The sequence below is a fragment of the Tamandua tetradactyla genome, chromosome 25 (assembly GCF_023851605.1).
Source record: "Tamandua tetradactyla isolate mTamTet1 chromosome 25, mTamTet1.pri, whole genome shotgun sequence".
NCBI lineage: Eukaryota > Metazoa > Chordata > Mammalia > Pilosa > Myrmecophagidae > Tamandua > Tamandua tetradactyla.
The window spans coordinates 22,011,042-22,027,721 of NC_135351.1; the positions used below are offsets into that span (position 1 = coordinate 22,011,042).

Consider the following 16,680-nt stretch of genomic DNA (forward strand, 5'->3'; position numbering starts at 1 on the left):
CCTGGCAGAGTTGGGCTTAGAGAGAGAGAGGCCACATATGAGCAACAGAAGAGGTTTCCTGGAGGTAATTCTTCAGCTTCATAAGCTAGAAGTCTTAGCTTCTCCCCTACAAAATAAGTTTCATAAGGGCAAGGCTCAAAATCCTGGCCTGTTTTCTTGGGAGTCCCAGTGGTTGAGAGGGTACCTGGGGTTTTCTAGATGTGACAGTTTAATAGTTCCATATATATTTTTTCTTTGGGCTCTTATAATACTTTTTAATCGTTAGCCCACCATAGCTTGTTCCTGTTCTGGACTCCAGAAGTTTAGGTCATTTAAATGAGCTATCCAGGCTGGTTGATTTAGATTATGTGCTCTAGTTTGCTAGCTGCCAGAATACAACACACCAGAGACAAACTGACTTTTAATAAAAGGGGATTTATTTTGTTAGTTCTTCAGAGAAAAGGCAGCTAACTTTCACCTGAAGTTCTTTCTTATGTGGGAAGGCACAGGGTGGTCTCTGCTGGCCTTCTCTCCAGGCCTCTGGGTTCCAACAACTTTCCCTGGGGTGATTTCTTTCTGCACCTCCAAAGGCCTGGGCTGAGCTGCGAGTGCTGAGATGAGGTATGCTGAGCTGCTTGGGCTGTGTTATGTTGCAGTCTCTCATTTAAGCAACAGCCAATTAAGTCAAACATCGTTCATTGCAGCAGGCACAGCTCCTAGCTGACTGCAGATATAATCATCAACAGATGAGGTTCACGTACCTTTGGCTCATGTCCACAGCAACAGAACTAGGTGCCTTCACCTGGCCAAGTTGACCACTGAATCTAACTACCACTTTATGTATTACAGAAAATTTAGATTATTGACATAATAAACCTCTCTGCCTTTGGTTTCATATAGTAGGTGAAGGTCTAAAGTACATACGCTATAATCTATTATCCTGTATTCTGATTTACCATAGGCCCAGCCAGATATCTTTGTTTTTAATTCTAACTGAGGCTAAATCTCTTCTTTTGTTGCTTTAACTGTTATTATGTATAGGTATGCTAACTTTCAGGGCTTCAGCACTCTATTTCTGGGTCTTAGGTGCCACAGAATTACTTAAAATTCCAGCTAGATTATACACATATAGCTCAGTGTCTCCGAATCTGGAAATACACTTTCAATTTCAGACTAAGTGTGGCTGCTATAAGGGCTTACAATCTAGTTTCCAATTTTCTTATAAGTTTTTCTGAAAGAGACCTTAGCCTATTTGTTCTTTTGTTTCTGGCTTATTTTGCACAACACATTGTCCCCAAGGTTTATTCAGTTCATTGTGTGCCTCTCGACATCCTTCCTTTTTGTATCTACACCATATTCCGTCTTATAAATGTATCAGTTTGCCATTCTGTTTCTTAGTCATTTTACCCTTTTGCTCCCTCCATCTACTGGATATCATGGATAATATCCAAAATAAACAAACCATGCCTTACAGTCTCCTCCCTTGGTTGTACCTTGGGGACGCTATTGTATATGACACTCCTCAGCTGCTGTATTCTGCCCTGGGTCTCTGCTGACTTGTGTCTCCCTTTCTGAATATTTGTGGGGTTCTAATTTGCTGCTGTGAGTGGATCTTTGGTTTGAATCTGTGACAGAAGGGATCCGGGCTGTGCTGCCTTTCTGAAATTCCCAAAGCTGTGGGATTGAGTGAAAGGAAGGAGTCTGGACTGGTAGGCCTAGGACTCAAATCTCCTACCTGATTTTGGTGTTTTTTTCCCTCTGACTATTTGTAGAGTCCTTCTCCCGTCTCTGTCATCCTCTGTTGTTCCAAGAAAATGGGATATGCCCTTTTACTAGTTGGTTCTGAGGGGTGACTTTTCCAGGGGAGACTTTTCCATTGCTATGTAACGACATTGCTCTAGAAGGCCCTGTTTTTGAAAAAAAAAGAGCAAAGTGGGGAACTATGGAATCTTTGCCATGATGTGAGATCTGCTTCATGCACTGGCATTTCCTTGCTCAGAGGATGCCCTTACAATGAACTTAAATCCTTCAACTCTTCCTGGACAACAGCCTTGGTAAAAACTCACCTCCTGAAACCTGGGGGCTACCTGGACCATGAAGTCCTGTTGTTTTGGGGCCTACATTCGGATAATTGACTTGAGTGTGGTAGGGCATAGATGGTTCATGTCTCATTCTTATTTGTCCATGTACTCAGCAACTTTGCCTCTTTTCATTTTATAAAAATGGTGTGGTAGTTAGATTCAGTTGTCAACTTGGCCAGGTGAGCATTCCTAGTCTTGTTGCTGCGGACTTAAGTCAGTGGTACGTGAACCTCATCTGTTGCTAATTACATCTGCAGTAGGCTAGGAGGCATGTCTGCTGCAATGAGTGATGTTTGACTTAATTGGCTTGTGCTTAAATGAGAGATTGCAATGTAGCCCAGCCTAAGCAGCTCGGCATTCCTCATCTCAGCACTTGCAGCTCAGCCCAGGCCTTTGGAGATGCAGAAAGAAGTCACCCAGGGGAAAGTTGTTGGAACCTAGGGGCCTGGAGAGAAGACCAGCAGAGACCATCCTGTGCCTTCCACGTAAAAAAGAACCTCAGTGGAAAGTTAGCTGCCTTTCCTCTGAAGAACTAACAAAATAAATCCCCTTTTATTAAAAGGCAATCCATCTCTGATGTGTTGCATTCCAGCAGCTAGCAAACTAGAACAAATGGCTATTGTTAAGAAGGCTCAAATTGGTTGGTCTGTGTGCAGAGGTTAAGATGGTTCCCTATTTTAAATTCCTCCAAGTAGCCTGAGACCAACTGAAACAAACAAGCAAATAAAAGCTAACTTATATTGGGCCTCTTGTACTTTCCATTGTAAGAGCTCAATACAGAATAATATCAAGTATATATTTTTGGAGTACAAACTTCTCCAGAACAAATATGGTTTCCACTTGTTCTTATTTACCTATCTTCTATTTTTAGCTTAATTATTTATAGGGGTGTTTAACAAATTATGGGTACTATTTCTGCATTGATAATATGTGTTACAATTTTTTGTCTCAATCTGTGGCTAACATATTTATATATATATATTTTTGGCATGGGCAGACTCTGGGAATCGAACCCGGGTCTGCAGCTCCGCAGGCAAGAATTCTTGCCACTGAGCCACTGTTACACCACCCTGTGGTTATTTTTTATTTAAAATAATCAAATTTATTATTTTTTCCCTTACTCAAGGTTCAAGTTTTTAAATTTTGAATTTCCCGAAAGACTCCAGTGGTTTTTAGAATAGAATGTTTATGAATTTATAGATTTATTTGTAGAAATTTGATACTGTTTTTATACTGATTTAGTAGATGTATGAGTATAGTTTTTTGTAATTTCTTTTCTAGAAGATGTTCACATTCTTTTTTTTAATGTAATTTTATTGAGATATATTCACATACCATATAATCCATCTAAAGTATACCTTTAATGGCTCCCAGTATCATCACATGGTTCTGCAATCATCACCACAGTCAATTTTAGAATATTTTCATTACTCCAGAAATAATAATAAGATAAATAAAAATATAAAAGAAAACCCAAAATATCCCTTACCCTTTATCCTCCTGCCACCCTCGTTTTTGACCCCTGATATTACTGTGGCTATTGTTGTCACTGTTGGTAAAAGAATATTAAGTAATTACTTTTAATTATGCTGCATAGTTTGCAATAGTTATATTTTCTCCCATATCCCATTCTATTATCTCCTTGTAATAGTGTCATAACTTTGATCTAGGTCATGAAAGAACTCTTTTAATATTTGTACTGTTAATCACATTCAATGTCTTGCAGAAGACTCACTGTGTTAAATATTCCCATGTTTTAACCTCTGGTTTTCCTTTGGTAACATATATGACTCTAAATTATGCCTTTCAACCAGATTCTTTCACAATTCAGCACTATTAATTATACTCAAAGTAACATGTTACCATCAGCACATCTTTTTTGTTATATTTATTCCTAGATTTTGTTGCTATTGTGAATGGAATGGTTTTTCTTATTGAAGTATTTCTATAGAAACACTATAGGTTATGGTAACTCTTTTCTTCTAATTGTCTGTCCCTGGATTCTTTTAGAAACCTTCTGTCCTCCCTCCCTCCCTCCTTCCCTCCCTTCCTCTCTTCCTTCCTTCCTTGCATCCATATGCCTGCCTATCTACCTGTCTGTCTGTCTGTCTATTTATCTATCTATCTACCTATCTTTCACCCTTGAGAGTAGGCAACACACATGATATTCTTTGAACATGTAATATCTCCATGCACATTTCCTAGGAACAAGGGAACCAACTCATGTGATCATCTTAAGAGCACTTACCAAGTTTAAGAAATTTAACATTGATATAAAGCTTGTATTCTCTATTCCTATTTTTCCTCATGTCCCCATAATACCCTATTAGACCTTTTCTGCTCCATTCCTATATCCCATTCAGTACATGGCATTACAGCACTGGGAAACGAACTCAGGTCTCTGGCGTGGCAGGTGAGAACTCCGCCTGCTGAGCCACTGTGATCCATCCTCCTTTTTTTTTTTTTTTTAATTGTGGAAAAAAATATATAACACAGTTCTTCTCATTCCAATCCTTTCGAAGTATATCATTCAGTTGGATTAAACGTATTTACAATGTGGCAGTACCTTCCCTAGCATCTCTTACTATGATTTTCCCTTCACCACACACAAAAACCCTACATTTTGTATCAAGTCCCTATTTCCACTGCCCCCCACTCCTAGTAAGCTGTACTTTCTCTCTCTATGAGTTTCCATGTTCTCTATATTTTCTTTGTGGTTACATGGAGCTTAAATTTAATACCCTAAATCTAAAACAATCTCATTTGCTTTGATACCAATTTAATTTCAATAACATACATAAACTATGTTCCTATACTCCTCTATCCCTGACTTTTATGAAGTTCCTGTCATAAATTGCATATTTATACATTATGATTACAAAACCATTGATTGTGATTAAATTTTATGCATTTCCCTTTTAGGTCATGTAGGAAGTAAAGAAGCAGAGTTATATATAAAAAAAATACTATAGTATGTATCAGAACTTCATTCCTATTTATGCCTGAATGATATTCCACTGAATGTATATGCCACACTTCATTTATCCATTCGTCAGTTGATGGACATGCATTGCTTCCATCTTTCAGCAAATGTGAATAGTACCACTATGAACATTGGTGTGAGTGAAATAAGCCAAAACAAATATGAATTGATCTGAAATATTATATTTGATATGAAATCATTAGAATAAGTGAATTCATTGAATCAAAATCTAGAATGAGGTTTCCAAGGATTGGGTGTGGGAAGGGGATGGGGAGTTAATGCTTAAATTATACAGAATTTCTGTTGTGGATTGATGGAAAAGTTTTGGTAATGGTTGGTGGTGATGGTAGCACAACACTGTGAACATGATCAACAGTACTGAATTATCTATTTGAATGTAGAAAGGGCAGACTTCAATTTGTATATATATTATCAGAGTAAAAATTTAAAAACAAAAACATGGAACTGTAAAATCCAAACAATGAATCCTATTGTGAATGATGGACGTTAGTTATTTGTACAAAGCCCCTCAGCTTTTGGTTATCTAGGAATGTCTTAATTTCTTCCTCATCCTTCAAGGCAGTTTTGCCAGATACAGAATACTTGCTTGGCGGTTTTTGCTTTCAGCACTTTAGATATTTCTTCCTAGTACCGTCTCCCCTCCATGGCTTCCTATGAGAAATTGGCACTTAATCTTATAAAGGCTCCTTTTTATGTGACACATTGCTTCTTGAAGTTTTCGGAATTCTCTCTTTATCTTTGGCATTAGACAATTTAATTATAATATAGCATGATGGTCTATTTGGGTTTATCATGTTTGGGAGTTTGTCGAGCATCTTAAACATATATAGTCATGCCTTTCATTAAATCTGAGAAGTTTTAGCCATTATTTCTTTAAATATTCTTTTGTTCACTTTCTCTCTTACATTCTGGGAGTCTCACAATGCATATATATATAGTATGCTTGATGGTCCCACGGGTTCCTTAGGCTCTGTTTACTTTTCTTCATTCTTTCCTCTTTCTTCTCCTCAGACTGGATGATTTCAATTGTCTTATCATCAAGTTTACTGATTCTTTCTTCTGCCAGTTCCATTCCACTGTTACAACCCTCTAGGGAATTTTTAATTTCTGTTACTGTAGTCTCCAACTCTGTTTTTTCCTTTTTGTAATTTCCATTTCTCTATTGATATTCCCTCTGTGTTTACCTATCATTTACCTACTTTGCCTTAGTTTTTTATCCATGTCTTCCTTTAGCTCTTGGAGCATATTTAGGACCATTGGGAAAAAAAAACCTGCTTAGAATGATCAATGATCCTCCTCTTTGATAGTTTCGAAGGCTTCTTTTCCTGTTTCTTTATGTTTTATACTCTTTGACAATTATGGCAAAGAACAAATAAGCCATAGGTGGAGAACCTATTAGCTCTACATATTCAACCAAGTCACAAATTTTTTTCCAAATATGTTTTTTAATAAAATAAACATATTTTAAGTGTTTATTGCTCAAAACTGCATTTATTTATTTATTATTTTGTTTGCTTGTTTATGACATTTTATTCAACATACTGCCCTTAGCTTCATTCACCTAGTTGCATGCCTCACAACTTCATTCCTTCTTGCAGACACTCAGTGGTTCCTTGTATGTAAACATCACAGTTCCCCCTTCCATTCCTCAGTTGTATCCTTAGGCCACCTCCAACCATTGTGAATTATTAACACTGCTGCCATAAACACCAGTGTGCAAATGTCCATTTCTGACCCCATTCTCGGTTCCTTCAGGTATATACCTAGTGGGGTTGCAAGATTATATGCAACCCCACCCCTGGCCTCCTGTGGAACCAACACACTGCCTTCCAGAGGGGCTACATTGCTCAGCTTCCCTCCCAACAGTGAATAAATAAATCTCATTCTATCACTTGTTTCTCTTTTCACTTTTAACCAATTTTTTCACACATCATACAATCCAACCGAAGTAAATAAGCCATGTCTTCACCACCATAATCTATATGAAAACATTTTCTTTTCTTTTGCATAGTATCCCTCCCCCCCCCTCATGGCCCCCTCTCCCCTATTTGTTGACATTAGTTTTGGCATAATGCCTTTGCTACGTTCAGTGGAAGCACATTACAGTGTTACTGCTGACTATAAACCCTAGCTTGATTAATTGTACCTTTTCTTGTATACCATCCATTTTCAGCACCTTGCAATGTTGACATTCATTTGTTCTCCCTCATGCAAAAACATTTTTGTATTTGTGCATTTTGTCACCATCTTTGTCTACTCTAGGCATTCCTAAGTTATACTGCCTTAGTTTTTATCCTCTGTCTTTCCTTCTGGTTTCAACCATACTCACATTCAGCTTCATTCAGTGTATGTATACTATTGTGCTACAATCAGGTAGTATTGTGTTTTCCTTTTCTGAATTTTTACAATGAGTCCTGCCGCACATTCTGTATTCCTTCAGCACCAAATGCTCAATCTCTATCCTATTTCTATGTACTGGTAGCCTGTGTTCTTAACTTTTACTCTCAAGGTTCACTCATTAATATTAGTTCATATTAGTGAGACTGTATAGCATTTGTCCTTTTGTTTCTGGCAAATTTCACTCAGCATAATGTCCTCAAGTTTCATCCATATTGTTACATGCTTTCTGATTTTCTTCTGTCTTACAGCTGCATAGTATTCTATTGTATGTATATACCACGGCTTGTTTAGCCATTTTTCTGTTGATGGATATTGGGCTGTTTCCCAAATGTGAATAATGCTGCTGTAAACGTCAGTGTGCCTGCACATGTCCATTTGTGTCCTTACCTTCAGGTCCTCAGAGTAAATACCTAGTAATGGCAATTCTGTACTGCCAAACTGCCTTCCACAGTGGTTGTATCATTTACATTCCCACCAACAGTGGCTTAGTATACTACTTTCTCCATATCTTCTCCAGCATTTGTCATTTTCTGTTTTTTTTTTTTTTTGATAATGGCCATTCTAATGGGTGTGAGATGATATCTTGTTGTTGTTTTGATTTGTACTTCCCTAATAGCTAGTGAAATTGAGCATCTTTTTATGTGTCCTTAGCCATTTGTATTTCCTCTTCTGAAAAGTATCTACTTAATGACTTTTGCCCATTTTTTAATTGGGTTGTCTTTTTTGTTGTTGAGTTGAAGAATCTATATATTCTGGACACTTGTCCCTTATCTGATATGTGGTTTCCAAATATTGTCTCCCGTTGGTCAGCTGCATTCTTCCTTTCCTGACGAAAGTGTACAAAAGTGCTTAATTTTGAGGAGATCCCATTGATCTATTTCTTTTTATCAGTGCTTATGCTTTGGGTTTAAGGTCTAGGAAACCACCTCCTATTACAAGATTTATAAGATATTTACCTACATCTTCTAACAGTTTTATGGTCTTAACACTAATGTTTAGGTCTTTGATTTTTGAGTTAATTTTTCTGTAGGGTGTGAGATATGGATTCTCTTTCGTTCTTTTGCATATGGATATCCAGTTCTCCAAACACTGTTGAAGAGGTGCTCTGTCCCAGATGGGTTGGCTTGACTGCCTTATCAAAGATTAATTGTCCATGTATGAGACGGTCTATTACTGAACACTTAATTCAGTTCCATTGGTTAGTATATCTATCTTTATGCCAGTGCTATGCTGTTTTGACCACTATAACCTTGTATGCAAGTTTGAATCTTGGTGGACCCCAGAAAAGCCATGTCCTTTAATCCTCATTCAGTGTTGCTGGATGGGAGCATTGATTGTTCCCGTGAAGATGTGGCCCACCCAATCGTGGGTGATAACTTTTGATTCCATGATTTCCATGGAGGTGTGTCTCCACCCATTGAAGGTGGAGTTGCTTACTGGAATCCTTTAAAAGAGGAAACATTATGGAGAGAGTCCCTTTTTGTAGAGCCACGAGAAAGCCAGCAGACACCGCCATGTTCACCATGTGCCCTTCCAGCTGAGAGAGAAACGTTGAATGTCATGAGCTTTCTTGAACCAAGGTATCTTTCCCTGGTGCTTAAATTGGACATTTCTATAGACTTTAATTCAGATATTATCTCAGCCTTAGAACTGTAAACTAGCAACTTATTAAATTCCCCTTTTTAAAAGCCATTCTGTTTCTGGTGTATTACATCAGGCAGCTAGCAAACTAGAACACTTTTAAGCAATATGCTTTAAAGTCAGGTAGTGCGAGACTTCCCACTTCATTTTTTGTTTTCAAGATATTTTTAGCGATTTGGGGCACCCTGCCCTTCAAAATAAATTTGGTTATTGGTTTTTCCATTTCTATAAAGTAAGTTTTGGAATTTTAATTAGTATTGTATTGAATCTATAAATCAATTTGGGTAGAACTGACATCTTCAGCATATTTAGTCTTCCAATCCAAGGGTATCGTATGTCCTTCCATTTATTTAGGTCTTCCATGATTTCCTTTAGCACTTTTTTGTAGTTATCCGTGTATAGGTTTTTTTGTATCCATAGTTAAATTTATTCCAAAATATTTGATTCTTTTGGTTGCTGTTGTAAATGGAATTTTTTTCTTGATTTCCTCCTCAGATTGCTCATCAGTGTGTATAGAGACACTGATTTGGGGGTGTTGATTTTGTATTCTGCCATTTTGCTGTACTCATTATTGAACTCTAGTAGCTTTGCTGTAGATTTTTTGGGATTTTTGACATATAGTGTCATGTCATATGCAATTAATGAGAGTTTTACTTCTTCCTTTCTAGTTTGGATGCCTTTTATTTCTTTTTCTTGTCCAACTGCTCTGACTAGAACTTCCAGCACAATGTTAAATAACAGTGGAGACAGTGGGCATCCTTGCCTTGTTCCTGATCTTACAGGGAAACTTTCAGTCTTTTGCCTTTGAGGATGATGTTAGCTGTGGGTTTTTCATATATTCCCTTTATCATGTTGAAGAAGTTCCCTTCAATTCCTATCCTCTGAAGTATTTTCATCAAGAAAGAATATTGAATTTTGTCATATGCCTTTTCTGCATCAATTGAGTTGATCATGTGGTTTTTCCTCTTTGATTTATTGATATGGTGTATTACATTCATTGATTTTCTTGTGTTGAACTATTCTTGCATACCTGGAATAAATACTACTTGGTCATGGTGTATAATTCTTTTAATGTGCTGCTGGATTCAATTTACAACAATTTTGTTGAGGATTTTTGCATCTATATTCATCAAAGAGATTGGTTTGTAATTTTTTTTATCTTGTAGTATCTTTGTCTGGCTTCGGTATTAGTGTGATGTTTGCTTCATTGGATGACTTTGGTAGCTTTCCCTCCTCTTTAGTTTTTTTTTTTTTTTTTTTTTAAGAGTTTGAGCGGGATTGCTACTAATTCTTCCTTGGATGCTTGGTTGAATTCACATGTAAAGCCATCTGGTACTGGTCTTTTCTTTTTTGGGAGCTTATTGATGACTGATTCAATCTCTCTACTTGTGATTGGTTTGCTGAGGTCATCTATTTCTTCTCAAATCAGTGTTCACTGTTCATGCCTTTCTAGGAAGTTGTCCATTTCATTTGTGTTGTCTAGTTTATTAGCATATAGTTGCTCATAGTATCCTCATAGAGTTGGGGTCAGTGGTTATGCCTCTTGCATTTCTCATTTAATTATTTGCATCCTCTCTTTTTGTCAACCTCGCTAAGGATCCATCAATTTTATAGATTTTCTCAAAGAACCAATTTCTGGTTTTATTGAGTTTCTCAGTTATTTTCATATTTGCAATTTCATTTATTTCTGCTCTGATCCTCATTATCTCTCTCCTTTTGTTTGCTTTGGGGTTAGTTTGTTGTTCTTTCTCTAGTTCTTCCAAGTGAACAGGTAATTCTTCAATTTTTGATCTTTCTTCTTTTTTAGTACAGGCATTTAAGGCAATAAAGTTCCCTCTCAGCACCACCTTTGCTGCATTCCATTGATTTTGATATGTTATGTTATCATTTTCATTTGCCTTGAGATATTTACTGATTTTTTCTTGTAATTCTTCCTTGGCCCACTCTTTGCTTACAAGTGTGTTGTGTAGTCTCTGTATATTTGCGAATTTTCTGGCTCTCTGCCTGTAACTGATTTCCAACTTCATTCCATTATAATCCCAGAAAGTGTTTTGTATAATTTTGATCTTTTAAAATTTATTGAGACTTGCTTAGTGACCTAGCATATTGTCTATCCTTGAGAATGATTCATGAACATTTGAGAAAAATGTATATCCTGCTGTTGTGGGGTGTAATGTTCTGTAAGTGTCCATTAAGTCTATTCACTTGCGTATTATTCAAAGCCTCTCTTTCCTTATTGATCTTCTGTCTAAATGTTCTATCCATTGATGAGAGTGGGGAATTGAAGTCTCCTACTATTAGGGTAGAGGTATCTGTTTCTCCCTTCAGTGTTTGCCTCATGTATTGTGAAGCACTCTGGCTTGTTGCATAAATATTTATGATTGTTATGTCTTATTGAATTATTGCTTTTATTAATGCATAGTGCCTTTCTTTGTCTCTTTTAATTGCTTTACATTCAAAGTTGAATTTGTTGGCTATTTGTATAGCTAGCCCTGCTCTTTTCTGATTGTTGTTTGCATGAAATATCTTTTCCAAACCTTTTACTTTCAAACTATTTTTTGTCCTTAGGTCTAAAATGTGTCTCTTGTAGACAGCATATAGATGGGTCTTGTTTCTTAACCCATCCTGCCAGACTATGTCTTTTGACTGGGGAGTTTAATCCATTAATATTTAATGTTATTACTGTAAAGGCAGTACTTTCTTCTACCATTTTGTCTTTTGGATTCTATATGTCATATCAATTATTTTTCTCTTTTACCTTTACTGCTATTCTTCATCTTTACATTCTTCTCCAGACTTCTTTCTCCTGCCTTTTCCTATCTACCTGTAGTATTCCCTTTAGTATATTTTGCAGAGTGGGTCTCTTATTCACAAATTCTCTCAGTGATTGTTTGTCTGAAAATATTTTAATCTCCCCCTCATTTTTGAAGGGCAAGTTTGCTGAGTATAGAATTCTTGGTTGGCAGTTTTTCTCTCTTAGAATCTTAAATATTTCATACCACTGACTTCTCACTTCCACTGACTTTTCACCTCCATGGTTTCTGCTGAGAAATCCACACATAGTCTTATTGAGCTTCCATTGTCTGTGATGGATTGGTTTTCAAAATCTCTTTGTCTTTGACAATGTGATGAGTAAGTGTCTTGGAGTAGGTGTATGTGGGTCTATTCTGTTTGGCGTATGCTGCACTTCTTGAATGTGTAATTTTATGTCTTTCATAAGAGATGGGAAATTTTCAGTGATTATTTCCTCTATTAGTCTTTCTCCTCCTTTTCTATTTTCTTCTCCTTCTGGGACACCCACAACATGTATATCATGCACTTAATGTTGTCATTCAATTCCCTGAGACTCTGCTCATATTTTTTTGATTCTTTTCCTTTTCTTTTCTTTTGTGTGTCAGAGTTCAGATGTCCAGCTTTCTAGTTTACTAATCCTTTTTTCTGCCCCTTCAAATCTATTGTTGTAGGTTTCCATTTTTTAAAATCTCTTCTATTGTGTCTTTCATTTCCATATGTTCTGCAATTTGTTTTTTCAGACTTTTAGGTTCTTTTTTTATGTTTTCCTAATGTCTTCTTTATGTACTCCTTCAACTCATTGGTTTAATTTTTGCTGAGATTTTCCATGTCTGTTTGAACATCCTGAATTAGTTGTTTCAACTCTTGTATCTCATTTGAAGTGTTAGTTTATCCCTCTGACTGGGCCATATCTTCTATTTTTCTAGTATGAGTTATTTTCTGCTGGTATCTAGGAATTTGATATCCTAAATTAGTTTATTTTGGCTTTGTTGTCATTCTTTTTACCTTGGGTTTTCTTGCCAGATGGCTTTGTTCTCTATCTGTTCTTTGGCTTTCAGTTCAATTTATTCTAAATCTCTAGCATAGGTCCCATTTAACTGATCAGAATTTTTCAGTTCCCTTTTTCTGTTTCTTGCCCTGCTTATGTTGAGCCTTTTTATTGAGGAGGGTCTCTTCAGATATTATAGACTCTATGAAAACTGTAGGCTCTGTGATTTTCCTATACTCCCAGCTTGTGATACTTGTCTACCCATGGCTTCCACCACCCTAAAGTGTTTTGGTACTTTAAATTTCTACAGACTCTCCCTTCCAGAGGTGTGGTTGAGACAGAAGTGAGGCAGTAGGTGAGCTTTGATTGCTTCCTTTTTCTAGTCCCTGGAGTCTGAATTCCTTGAAGGAGAGATTCCCCTTGAACTGGGCCCCACCTTCCCTTTTCTTGGGGAAGATATGCCCTTTAGGGAATTATACCTTTTCACCTGACTTGTAACATTGTCTCCTATACTTTAGTTGTGCCCTTGCCTGGGGCAGTTCTGGCCTGAGAGTGCTTGTAGTTCTAATAAGGTGTTTAAGAAGTGAAAGAAAAACAAAAAGCCTTTTCAGAGCCAGATCCCCTGCTTCTCAGATTTGCCAATCAAGAGTTTGAGTTCGTATATGGCTCTAATGGTCTCCAGGCTCTGTGTACCCTTTTTCTTGGGGTCCACGTCTTTTCCAGTATTTTGTGTTGTCCATCTCAAAAGGCCTCTGTTATTTTCCCCCATCATTACCATCCCCTCTCTGCCAGAGTAAAAACTCCTAGTTCCTTTAGTGCTTATTCCAGGTTTACCTGTGCTAGGTGCCTATTTTCAGTAATCAGAATTTGTTAATTCTGAAATTGGACCTTGGTTAAGCTAAGCCCTTGCTGCTACTGAAGTCTGTTTCCTCTCCCCTTAGGGAACCTGCCTGCCATGCTCATGGGGGAGGGGTGGTTTAGGGGACTTACAGTTCTGCATGGGACCATAGCCATTCCACTTGGTCCAGGCTGGTGTATGTTGTGTGTATGATCACTAATGTTCCTCAGAAGTTGCTCTTTACTGTTCCTGGCTATTTACTAGCTGCTCTGGAGGACAAACTAAATTCCACATCTCACTATACCACCATCTTGCCCTGCCCCCTACATTTATTTTTGTTGTTACTTTTGTTTATTTCCATTGAACTCATCAAAGTGTTGATACATATAATCTACTTGCTAAATGCATTTTTTTTTGTTTTATTGTTTAAAATTTATTAACATCTTCACCCACTCCCTCTATTGGTTAGAAGTGAAATTGGAAACTCTGGGTATAAACACCCTTTAACTTTTGGATTTCATTATGAACTAGAAAAATAAGAGGGCCCTAGATCTAGTTAATTTCAGTCTCTTGGTTTGAAAGCCAAACAACTGCTTGGAAACATTAGAAAATGTTTGTTCTCTTTTCCATATGATTAAGGTAAAAATTTAGTTGAATCACCAGTATTTGACTGTTCATTTATGTGGCTACATTAAAAAAAAATCAAAATAATACCTTTACATGGTTAAAATTCCAGTATTACACAAGAGGTTTTCATCAGAACATCTTCTTCCTTGTCTGTCCCCTCCATTATTTTTTACTTCTCTGGGGCAAACATTGGTTTTATTTATCCTCTTACACATTTTAACCAAGGTGATGATCGGATCTAATCCTGTTGTATTGTGTGTTCCTAAATATGCTATATCTTTTTAAAAAAAAGTTATGAGCTTTTGATATTGCCAATAGACTGCTGTGATAATCTTCTGTATGAAGATAAAGTTTCTTATATCACCCCAGTTTGCTTTCTCTTTTGTCCCAAGTTAGTTATCAATATTTCTCCACTGGAGAACAGTGCAATTTCAAATGACACCTTTGTATTTCTCTTTATTCTTCCATCAACCATAGGCAGTGGCTCTTGGGTCCTTGTTCTGTTTTATGAGTTTGAGTAGTACATTTCACCTTTTTCTACCTGCATCCTTCCTACTATAGTTGTAATTTACTCAGTTCTAACTTTACTTTTATATAATCAATTTTTCTTACTCTTCATTGTAGCAACATGCATATAAATAAAAATTTCCCATCTTAACCACTTTCAAGTGTACAATTCAGTGGCTTTAATTATGTTCATAATACTGTGCTACTATCACTAACATCCATTACTCAGACTTTTTCATCAACTCAAACAGAAACTGTGTACCTGCTAAGCAATAATTACTCATTCTCCCACTCCATCCCCTGGTAACCTGTACTCTACTTTCTGTCTCTGTGAATTTGTTTATTCTAAGGGTTAAATATAAGTGAGATTATACAATATTATATTTTTGTGTTTGGCTTATTTCACTCAGCAGGTTTTCAAGTTTCATTCATGTGGTAGCATTCATTGTAACTTCATTCCTTTTTATGGCTGAATAATGTTCTGTTGTATGTATATACCATATTTTGTTTATGTGGGGAACAAACCATCTGATAGAAACATGGAGTGCTTCTACCTTTTGGCTACTGTAAATCATACTTCTATAAATTTTTGGTGTAGAACTATCTGTTTGAATCCTTACTTTCAATTCTTTAGGAGGTATTGTTAGAACTGGGATTGCTGCATCATATGGTAATTCTGTGTTCAACTTTCGGTAGAACTGCCAAACCAGTTTCCATAGTGGCTGCACCATTTTACAGTACCACCAACAATTTACAACGGTTGAAACTTTCCTGCATCTTCACAAACACTCGTTATTCCTGTTAGTGTTTTGTTTTATTAATAGCTATCTCACCGGTGTGAATTGGTATATGAAGACTTTTAAATATGATTTACTTTATTTAGCATAGTGCATTAAAATTTTACCTATGTCATTGTATATATCAGTAATTTGTTATTTTTCATAGGTGAATAGTATGCCATGGTACAGATATACCAAAATTTAGATTTAATTTAATTTTAAAATGAATTCAGAATTTGAAAGACAATTAACATTGCTATTATTAATTCCTTAAATCATTTGCTTTATCTCTGAGCTTTATTTTTTTCACAGTGTTCTGTCCTACATTTATGGTAGAATGTCTTTTCAGACATCTCTAAGAATACTATTGAAAAATTTAAAAATATAAAACATTTCCTATTCTATTGAATTTTTTATATCCTATGGGATAATTATTTTCTGTTCATTTTCTAAATGTTTCATTTTGCAGGTTTCCTTAAAAAGTTGGAGATCTTTCATTGACCACATATATTTAAGAATAAGGTAATAAAAAGCTGCTTCTGTAGTCCTTATATGTCCATGAAGCCTATTGATTGGGATTTTAGTTATACAGACTTCTAATTAACTTTCGTGTTTTCATCCCTATATTTCTTCCTCAGTACCTTTTAATGGAGTGAAATTTTTATATCACTTTCTCCTATAACTTTTTTCCCCACCTGAGTGTTGAACCAATTGAAAAATAGACTGGTATCATGTTGGGTGAATGAATATGAACTCTATCCCTGGAAAAGCAGATGAAATTAGCTAGATTGGACTGATGGCAACAATGGCTTTTGATTACTTCTTCAAAATACTAGACTTGAAATTCACCTAGGTCTACAAATGGGACACATACAGTATGTACTGAGCTAGTTTGAGTTCTCATAACCAGTTGGGTCTTAGTAATGATAGGCTTTCAGGCTTGGATGCAGGTGTGGGACTGAGGAGGATGTCTCCACCCAGAAGATGAGCTTGCCCCAGAACTGACACTCAGAGGCACTGAGTCAGCATGCTCAGATGCATCC

The 16,680-nt window shown here is 36.5% G+C and overlaps 1 long non-coding RNA gene across 2 annotated transcripts in view; it reads left to right on the forward strand.

The window, feature by feature from the left end:
• LOC143668903 (uncharacterized) overlaps nucleotides 1-16,680 on the forward strand; it is a 256,906-nt gene that overhangs the window by 58,706 nt on the left and 181,520 nt on the right. Inside the window, exon 3 of one of the 2 annotated variants that reach the window (XR_013168625.1) lies at nucleotides 16,107-16,142. The exons of the other annotated variant lie outside the window; for it this stretch is intronic. This is a non-coding gene — a long non-coding RNA (uncharacterized LOC143668903). Of the gene's footprint in view, nucleotides 1-16,106; nucleotides 16,143-16,680 lie in introns of those variants that run through there. 2 annotated transcript variants of the gene reach the window in all.